Source organism: Ranitomeya variabilis, chromosome 3, assembly GCF_051348905.1.
Source record: "Ranitomeya variabilis isolate aRanVar5 chromosome 3, aRanVar5.hap1, whole genome shotgun sequence".
Taxonomy (NCBI): Eukaryota; Metazoa; Chordata; class Amphibia; order Anura; family Dendrobatidae; genus Ranitomeya; species Ranitomeya variabilis.
In genome coordinates this window covers 30,313,909-30,324,293 of record NC_135234.1, presented here as the reverse complement: position 1 = coordinate 30,324,293, position 10,385 = coordinate 30,313,909, and the positions used below count along the sequence as shown (strand labels likewise).

Genomic DNA, 10,385 nt, shown 5'->3' with positions numbered 1-10,385 from the left:
ATCTGTCTTATCCAGGACAGGACAAGTACATTTCAATCTTCATCCACAGAGTGATGATTATTTAGCCCCATTTATTCTATTATCTGCTATTTATATAGTGTACAGAGGATACCCGTACATCAATCCCTGTCCGGTCTAATCTTCCTCCCTCAAAAATGCAAATATTATATTTTATTTATTTACTTTTATATCATTTTTATATATTTTTAATTAAATGAAAAACAATTACAGATGATTTTAAATTATGTTTCATCATTTTTTATTTTACATGTATTTTTTAATTAATTTGTTACTTTATATTATTTTGTTATGCATGTTGTGTTCTCAGCTCTGCTACATCAGATCCTGCGATTCCCATTTTCTCCGACTGCTGCTGTTCTGCCACCACTGCTTCCATTGTTCCATGTGGATCTCTTTCCTTTTCTCTATAGGATTCTATGGGAGCTAAAAAAAAACACAGGTAAAGACACACCATTGCATTTTTAAGTGTAGAATCAAAGCTTTTCTGTCCTATAAAGAAAAACATATTAAAAACTCAGCTTCAAATTTGCACTAAAAATGTATCAAATAAGAGGGGAAATGAGTTTAAAAAAAATGCAGCAAAAATGCAATAATTAGAGAAGATTTTTATTGCCTGCAGAAAAAAAGTAGCAGAAAAATACAGAAATTATGCTACGATTGAACACAGGGTCAGCATTACATTTTTATTGAATTGTTATGGGTTTAAAATAATTCACGCCATTTATTGATTACCCTAAAAAAAGCTGTTCATGATATTGCACAGGTTGTTACAGTTACAGGGATACCAAATATGTACGCGTCATTTGCTGATTTGTAGGGATTTTTTTTTCTAAAGTGCATTAAAAATGTAATTATTGTAATTGTTTTTCATTAATTCTTAGTAATTTTATATGAAGAAAAAATTGTCTGACTTATATTTTACCCCTAGAATACAGGTATGTAGAAATGGACTGGTACTTGGAGATTAAACCGAAGACAGAAAAAAAAAATGAACAAATACCCTGCTGTAATAAGTAAAAGCAATAGTGCATATAAATAAATTGGGTACTTAGTAAACACTGTTTTTGACACCTAAAGAGCATAAAAGTCATCCCACCAGCGGCCTTTTAACATTAACACTTAGAGCAGGATATTTTTTCCTTTTTTTCTATGTTGGGTTTTGTCTGTTTAATGGCCAATGTGAACATGCTCCTATTTTACATGCATTCCAACTTATACTCCAGGTATTTTTTTTATTTTGGAGGGGGGGGGGGGGGGTTCAGTGGTATATAGAGATGTAAAGCTATGAATTTGTACAATGTACATGTAAACAAGAAGAATTCAATGTATAGTTTAATCAACTACAAAAAATTATTCTATACTAAGGGTACCGTCACACAGTGAAATTTCCATCGCTGCGACGACACGATTCGTGACGTCGCAGCGTCGTATGAATATCGCTCCAGCGTCGTAGACTGCGGTCACACTTTGCAATCACGGCGCTGGAGCGATGCCGAAGTCCCCGGGTAACCAGGGTAAACATCGGGTTACTAAGCGCAGGGCCGCGCTTAGTAACCCGATGTTTACCCTGGTTACCAGCGTTAACGTAAAAAAAAAAAAACAGTACATACTCACATTCCGGTGTCTGTCCCCGGCGTTCTGCTTCTCTCCACTGTGTAAGCGCCATAGCCGGAAAGCAGAGCGGTGACGTCACCGCGTCACCGCTGTGCTCGCTTTCCGGCCGTTGTGCTCACACAGTGCAGAGAAGCTGAGACGCCGGAGGACAGACACCGGAATGTGAGTATGTACTGTTTGTTTTTTTTACGTTTACGCTTGTAACCAGGGTAAACATCGGGTTACTAAGCGCGGCCCTGCGCTTAGTTACCCGATGTTTACCCTGGTTACAAGCGAACACATCGCTGGATCGCTGTCACACACAACGATCCAGCGATGTCAGCGGGTGATCAAGCGACGAAAGAAAGTTCCAAACGATGTGCTACGACGTACGATTCTCAGCAGGGTGTCTGATCGCTGCTGCGTGTCAGACACTGCGATATCGTAACGATATCGCTAGAACGTCACGAATCGTACCGTCGTAGCGATGGAAATTTCACTGTGTGACGGTACCCTTACTTGCTCATTGCTATTGCTGCTGCCTCAGATGCTACAGGTTGGGAGTTTGCATCCAAGGGAAAGACAAGGCTTGAAGAAAAGAGAAGAATGAGTTAGTTAAATACACTTGTGCTCAAATGTTTACATACCCCGGCAGAATTTTTGCTTTCTTGTCCTTTTTTCAGAGAATATGAATTATAACACCAAAACTTTTCCTCCACTCATGGTTAGTGATTGGGTGAAGCCATTTTTTGTCAAACTAATGTGTTTTCTCTTTTTAAATCATAATGACAACCTAAAACATCAAAATGACCCTGATCAAAAGTTCACATACTCTGGTGATTTTGGCCTGATAACATGCACAGAAGTTTACACAAATGGGTGTGAATGGCTACTATAGGTAATATCCTCACCTGTGACCTGTATGCTTGTAATCAGTGTGTGTGCAAAAAAGCTGAGTGAGTTTCTGGGATTCAGACAGACTCTTGCATCTTTCATCCAGCCACTGACGTTTCTGGATTGTGAGTCATGGGGAATGCAAAAGAATTGTCAGCGGATCTACCGTTTAGGTAGTTGAACTGTATAAAACAGGAAAGGGATACAAAAAGATATCCAAGGAATTGATAATGCCAGTCAGCAGCGTTTAAACTGTCTATTAACAAATGTAAAATCAGGGGCTCTGTAAAGACAAAACCGCGGTCAGGTAGACCAACAAAAATGTCGTCCATAACTGCAAGGAAAATTGTTCGGGATGCAAAGAAAAACCCAGAAATAACATCAGCCGAAATACAGGACTCTCTGAAAACTAGCAGTGTGGCTGTTTCAAGATGCACAATAAGAAGGCACTAGAAGAAAAATGGGCTGCATGGTCGAGTCGATAGAAGAAAACCATTACTGCGCAAATGCAATAAAGTATCTTGCCTACAATACACAGCACAGAGACAAGCCTCAAAACGTTTGGAACAAGGTAATTTGGAATGATGAGACCAAAATTGAACGTTTTGGCCGCAACCATAAACATTACATTTGGAGAGAGGTCAACAAGGCCTATGATGAAAGGAACACCATTCTTAGGCTATGTACACACGTTGCGGATTTTCCCGCGGATCCACAGCGTTTTTGGCGCTGCGGATCTGCAACAGTTTTCCATGCGTTTTACAGTAGCATGTTAACCTATGGAAAACCAAATGCTGCACATGCTGCGGTAAAAAATGTATGGAAACGCAGCTGTGTTTTTTCCGCAGCATGTCAATTCTTTGTGCGGATCTGCAGCATTTCTGCACCCATTGACTTGCATTGAGTCTGGCACATCCGCAGCAAAACTGCAGATGTAAAAAAGATCTGCGGTTTAGCTGTGGATGAAACGCTGCAGATCAGGAGGAGGGAAGTGTGTGGGCGGAGCTATGTGCATGTCTGTGTCTGCGGGCGGGGGTCTGCCGGGACTGTCCGGAGGTCTGCAGGCTGTCCATGGGTGTGCGGGGGTCTGCTGGGGCTGTTTGGGGATCTGCGGTGCTGTGTGTGTGTGTGTGTGCAGGCATCGTCCAATGGGACTACAAGTCCCATCCGGCTATGCCTGCTACAGTGACCGTGATTGACACATTAGCCAATGATGGGACAGTAGTAGTCCCATCATCCTGCTAATGTGTTGAATGTAAAAAACAAAATAAAACCACATACACACATATACAGTACATACAACGTAGAGTACATACTCACCAATCACCTTGATCCCGAAGCCATCGATTACCTGTAAAAAATATTAAAATAATAAACCAACAGTATACTCCCTGCTCCGCAGAAATCCAATTAATACGAGTGTCCCACGACGATCTCCCGTGGAGAGCAGCCACATCAGCTGATGCGACCACTCTCCAGGGGCTCCAGGCATACAATGACGGAAGGTATCCTTCTGCACTGTATCCCTCCGCCGCTGTAACCACAGCCAAAGGACAAGTTGAGATGAGCGCATGCAGCATTGTTCGGGTTTCATCCAGGAAAAAAACTGAAGCATTGTCGTCCATGTGTCTGTTTTTTTTTATTAATTGGACTGCGGCGGAAAGGAAGTATACGGTTGGTTTATTATTTTTTATTTTTTTGTGGGCGATCAAGGGCGTCACAGGAATTAGGAGTTGTAAGTATGGTGAAATTAAGAATATTAAAATACTTTATTCTTATGTGTGTGTTTTTTTTAACTCTTTCACTACTATAGGATTAGTAATGGATAGGTGTCTTATTGACACCTCTCCATTATTAACTGGGCTTAATGTCACCTTACAATACAAAGGTGATATTAACCCCTTATTACCTCATATCCCACTGCTACACCGGAGTTGGAAGAGAGGGGCTAAGTGCCAGAATTGGCGCATCTTACAGATGCGCCATTTCTGGGGCAGCTGGGTGCTGGTATTTGTAGCCGGGGGGGGGGGCAAATATATGACTATCAGCCCGCAGCTGTCTGCATAGCCTTTCTGGCTATAAAATATAGGGGGACCCCATGTCATTTTTGGGGGGTCCCCCTATTTTAATAGCCAGTAAAGGCTATTCAGACAGCTGTGGGCTGATATTCATAGCCTGGGAAGGGGCCATGGGTATTACCCCATTCCCAGGCTACAAATATAAGGCCCCCGGCCGTCAGCTTTTCGCCTCTGGTGCAGAAAATTGCGTGGGAGCCCACGCCATTTTTTTTTTTAAATTAAACATATTGTTCATTAATAAACATCAGCCTTGCTATTATATATCTATGGATAGATGTAGATAGATATATGGATAGTTAGATAGATATATGGATAGACACATAGATATATCTATCCATATATCTATCTACATCTATCCATAGATATATCTGTCTATCTCATTCCTTCTATCTATCCCATATCTATCTATCTATCTATCTATCTCATTCCTTCTGTCTATCTATCCTATATATGTCCCATATCTATCTATCTATCTATCTATCAATCAATCTATCTCATTCCATCTATCTATCCCATATCTATCTATCTACCTATCTATCTACCTATCTATTTCATTCCTTCTATCTATCTATCTATCTATCTATCTATCTATCTATCTATCTATCTATCTATCTATCTATCTATCCCATATCTATCTATCTATAGATAGATAGAAGGAAGGAATGAGATAGAGAGATATGAGATAGATAGAAGGAATGAGATAGATATATGATAGATAGATGTATAGAAAGATAAATAGAAGGAAAAAGATAGATAGATCTATAGATAGATAATATCTATCGATCTATGTATAGATCTATCCATCTAATTCCTTCTATCTATTTATCATCTATCTATTATCTATCTATCTCATTCCGTCTATCTATATTTATTTATATCTATCTATTATCTATCTATCTGTCTATCTCTGTGTAATGGAGTGTGGGTTGGACAAATGTAAAACAGGAGGTTGGACAAGAAATGACATCACAAATCTTTTTTTTTGTTCAATAATAGATCTTTATTTAGCTTTCAAAAACGCATCAAATCAGCACAAAAAATGCATCAAAAACGCACCAAAAATGCACTTGCGTTTTCTGCCAAGAGATGCGGATTCAGTGTGGAAAAATCCGCAGGCAAATCTGCAACGTGTGCACTGTAAGAGTCATGTTGGTCTGGTAGTCGGGGGCAGATATATCTCGCCCAGGTACCTATCCTATGTGAATTAGGCCGCTCAGTATCTTCAGGATACGGATGGGTTAATAAGTGCAGGAATAAAGGATGACCAGCTGGGGGTTTCGGGCGTCAGCCTGGGGCACACAGATTGCCTGTCTGTGTGAGACAAACGTGAGTGAGAGCTGTGCTCAAGGACTGTGTGTTGTTAGCTGGGAGGGAGAAGCCCCCCCAGTTGTTAGGATATTGGTATATATATGATATTGGTTTAGTTAGTGCCGGACAGGCTAGGATTTATGTTTATGTTTTGTTTTTCTATGTTGCTTTCACTTTAATAAATCTGATCTGAGGTCAGCCAACTCGGAAACCTGCTGTACGCCTCAGAGTTCAATGCACAAACCACGTGACCTTTGATCCCAGCAAAGGCGATCCCGGAGTGTTTTGTCACATTGTGGTGGAGAATGCGGGCATAACGTGGCACAGGCGACAGTATGGAAGACGTGGTGAAAGCCCTAGTACAGTCCACTGCCGTACAGCAGCAGGCCACTGCCGCACAGCATGAAGCTAATCGCTTGATGGCCGCACAGCTGAAGGAGTTATTGGACATGACGGTTGCAGACCGCCAGCTTCTCCAACAGGTGGCGCAGCGCCTGGTGAGCATGCCTGAGGCGGACCCGGAAGCAGAGTCCAGAAGGATCCATGTGAGTCGATACTGGCAAAAGTTGACTGCAGAAGTTGACGTCGAGGCGTACCTGACAACGTTTGAGCGGACGGCATTGAGGGAGAAGTGGCCGAAGGCACGATGGGCCGATTTGATTGCTCCGTTTCTCTCCGGCGAGGCCCAAAAAGCTTACCATGACTTGGACCCGGAAGACGCTCAGGACTTTGAGAAGCTGAAAGCTGAGGTCCTGGCCCGGCTGGGTGTGACGACGGCGGTCCGTGCACAGAGGGTACACCAGTGGACATACCAGCCAGAGAAACCGCCGCGGTCTCAGATGTTCGACCTGATCTACTTGACAAAGAAATGTGTTATGATCCTTAGTGGCTGAGGATCGCAAAACGGACTAGCTAAGTTAATGAACATAGACACGAGCTCTAGGGAGGTGGTAACTGGACTGACCGCAAACCTGATCCTAACCAAACACAGTAAAGGTAGCCGGTGAACGTGCCTAAAATCCTGGACGTCTCAACGCAGCCTGAGAAACTACTCCTAGAGGGAAAGTAAGACCTCACTTGCCTCAGAGAAATCACCCCAAAGATATAGAAAGCCCCCAACAAATAATAACGGTGAGGTAAGGGGAAAATACAAACGTAGAAATGAAAACAGATTCAGCAAATGAGGCCCGCTAATACTAGCTAGCAGAAGATAGATAGGGAACTGTGCGGTCAGTAAAAAACCCTATGCAAAATATCCACGCTGAGAATACAAGAACCCCCACACCAACTAACGGTGTGAGGGGAGAAACTCAGCCCCCTAGAGCTACCAGCAAGCAAGGAAATCACATATTAGCAAGCTGGACAAGAAACAAAAATAAACCAAGAAACATATGAACACTGATGATCAAAAAATGAACAAAGAAAAACTTAGCTTCTCTTGAAGAGACTGATAACGAAGGAATGCAGGAGAGCTCCAAAATAGCACTGAAGACATTGATAGCAGGCAACCACTGAAAGTCCAGGTGAGCTAAATAGGAAACCAACTACCAGATAACGAGACAGCTGATCCCAGCCACAAACCTGCAGAAAAACACAAAGAGCCACCAGAGGGAGCCCAAAGACAGCACTCACACAGTACAACTTGTGACCACCAGAGGGAGCCCAAAAAATAGAGTTCACAACAGTACCCCCCCTTGAGGAGGGGTCACCGAACCCTCATCAAGACCCCCAGGGCGATCAGGATGAGCCACATGGAAGGCACGAACCAAATCGGCCGCATGAACATCAGAGGCGACAACTGTTATGACCCCAATGGCGAGGGTCTCAGAGGAACGTGGAAATCTGCAGAATACAAAAATCCAGCTCATAGGGCAGTGGTAACTGGGTTGACCATATATCTACTCCTAACGCCAACACTAGAAGTAGCCGGGGATCATTCCTACGTTGATTCTAGATGACACGCGCCAGCCGGAGAATCTAGCTACCCCTAGTAGAGGAAAACAAAGACCTTTCTTGCCTCCAGAGAAGGGGACCCCAAAGCTGGATAGAAGCCCCCCACAAATAATGACGGTGAGGTAAGAGGAAATGACAAACACAGAAATGAACCAGGTTTAGCACAGAGAGGCCCGCTTACTGATAGCAGAATAAAGAAAGGTAACTTATATGGTCAACAAAAACCCTATTAAAATCCACACTGGAAATTCAAGAACCCCCGAACCGTCTAACGGTCCGGGGGGAGAACACCAGCCCCCCTAGAGCTTCCAGCAAAGGTCAGGATATAGATTTGGAACAAGCTGGACAAAAATACAAAACCAAAACAAATAGCAAAAAGCAAAAGGCAGACTTAGCTGATATAACTGGAACCAGGATCAGTAGACAAGAGCACAGCAGACTAGCTCTGATAACTACGTTGCCAGGCATTGAACTGAAGGTCCAGGGAGCTTATATAGCAACACCCCTAAGTAACGACCCAGGTGCGGATAAAAGGAATGACAGAAAAACCAGAGTCAAAAAACTAGTAACCACTAGAGGGAGCAAAAAGCAAATTCACAACAGTACCCCCCCCTTAGTGAGGGGTCACCGAACCCTCACCACGACCACCAGGGCGATCAGGATGAGCGGCATGAAAGGCACGAACTAAATCGGCCGCATGAACATCAGAGGCGACCACCCAGGAATTATCCTCCTGACCATAGCCCTTCCACTTGACCAGGTACTGAAGCCTCCGCCTGGAGAGGCGAGAATCCAAGATCTTCTCCACCACGTACTCCAACTCGCCCTCAACCAACACCGGAGCAGGAGGCTCAGCAGAAGGAACTACAGGCACAATGTACCGCCGCAACAAGGACCTATGAAATACATTGTGAATAGCAAACGACACAGGAAGATCCAGACGAAAAGATACAGGATTAAGGATTTCCAATATCTTGTAAGGCCCAATAAAACGAGGTTTAAATTTGGGAGAGGAGACCTTCATAGGAACAAAGCGGGAAGAAAGCCATACCAAATCCCCAACGCGTAGTCGGGGACCCACACCGCGGCGGCGGTTGGCAAAGCGCTGAGCCTTCTCCTGTGACAACTTCAAGTTGTCCACCACATGATTCCAGATCTGCTGCAACCTATCCACCACAGAATCCACCCCAGGACAGTCAGAAGGCTCCACATGACCCGAAGAAAAGCGAGGATGGAAACCAGAGTTGCAGAAAAAAGGCGAAACCAAGGTGGCGGAACTAGCCCGATTATTAAGGGCAAACTCAGCCAACGGCAAGAATGTCACCCAATCGTCCTGATCAGCAGAGACAAAACACCTCAAATAAGCCTCCAAAGTCTGATTGGTTCGCTCCGTCTGTCCATTAGTCTGAGGATGGAAAGCAGACGAAAACGACAAATCAATGCCCATCCTACTACAAAAGGATCGCCAGAACCTGGAAACGAACTGGGATCCTCTGTCTGACACAATATTCTCAGGGATGCCGTGCAAACGAACCACGTTCTGGAAAAACACAGGAACCAGATCGGAAGAGGAAGGCAGCTTAGGCAAAGGAACCAAATGGACCATCTTGGAGAAGCGATCACATATCACCCAGATAACAGACATGCCCTGAGATAGCGGAAGATCAGAAATGAAATCCATGGAGATATGTGTCCAAGGTCTCTTCGGGACAGGCAAGGGCAAGAGCAAACCGCTGGCACGAGAACAGCAAGGCTTAGCTCGAGCACAAGTCCCACAGGACTGCACAAATGACCGCACATCCCTTGACAAGGAAGGCCACCAAAAGGACCTGGCCACCAGATCTCTGGTGCCAAAAATTCCCGGGTGACCTGCCAACACCGAGGAATGAACCTCGGAAATGACTCTGCTGGTCCACTTATCCGGGACAAACAGTCTGTCAGGTGGACAAGACTCAGGCCTATCAGCCTGAAATCTCTGCAACACACGTCGCAGATCCGGAGAAATAGCTGACAAGATAACTCCATCTTTAAGAATACCAACAGGATCAGCGACTCCAGGAGCATCAGGCACAAAGCTCCTAGAAAGAGCATCGGCCTTCACATTCTTTGAACCTGGTAAATACGAGACAACAAAATCAAAGCGGGAGAAAAACAATGACCAGCGGGCCTGTCTCGGATTAAGGCGTTTAGCAGACTCGAGATACATCAGATTTTTGTGATCAGTCAAGACCACCACACGATGCTTAGCACCCTCGAGCCAATGACGCCACTCCTCAAATGCCCATTTCATGGCCAACAACTCCCGATTGCCCACATCATAATTTCGCTCGGCAGGCGAAAACTTCCTAGAGAAAAAGGCACAAGGTTTCATAACAGAGCAACCAGGGCCTCTCTGCGACAAAACGGCCCCTGCCCCAATCTCCGAAGCATCCACCTCAACCTGAAAGGGAAGTGAGACGTCAGGCTGGCACAAAACAGGCGCCGAAGTAAACCGGCGTTTCAACTCCTGGAAAGCCTCCACGGCAGCAGGAGCCCAGT

The 10,385-nt window shown here is 44.3% G+C and overlaps 1 long non-coding RNA gene across 1 annotated transcript in view; it reads right to left on the bottom strand.

Moving 5' to 3' along the window:
• Positions 1–245: 245 nt before the first annotated feature.
• LOC143817917 (uncharacterized) overlaps positions 246–10,385 on the bottom strand; it is a 42,747-nt gene continuing 32,607 nt past the window's right edge. The window contains exons 2-3 of the long non-coding RNA XR_013224206.1: positions 2,134–2,202; positions 246–444 (exon numbers count right to left, since the gene is read on the bottom strand). This is a non-coding gene — a long non-coding RNA (uncharacterized LOC143817917). The remainder of the gene's footprint in view (positions 445–2,133; positions 2,203–10,385) is intronic.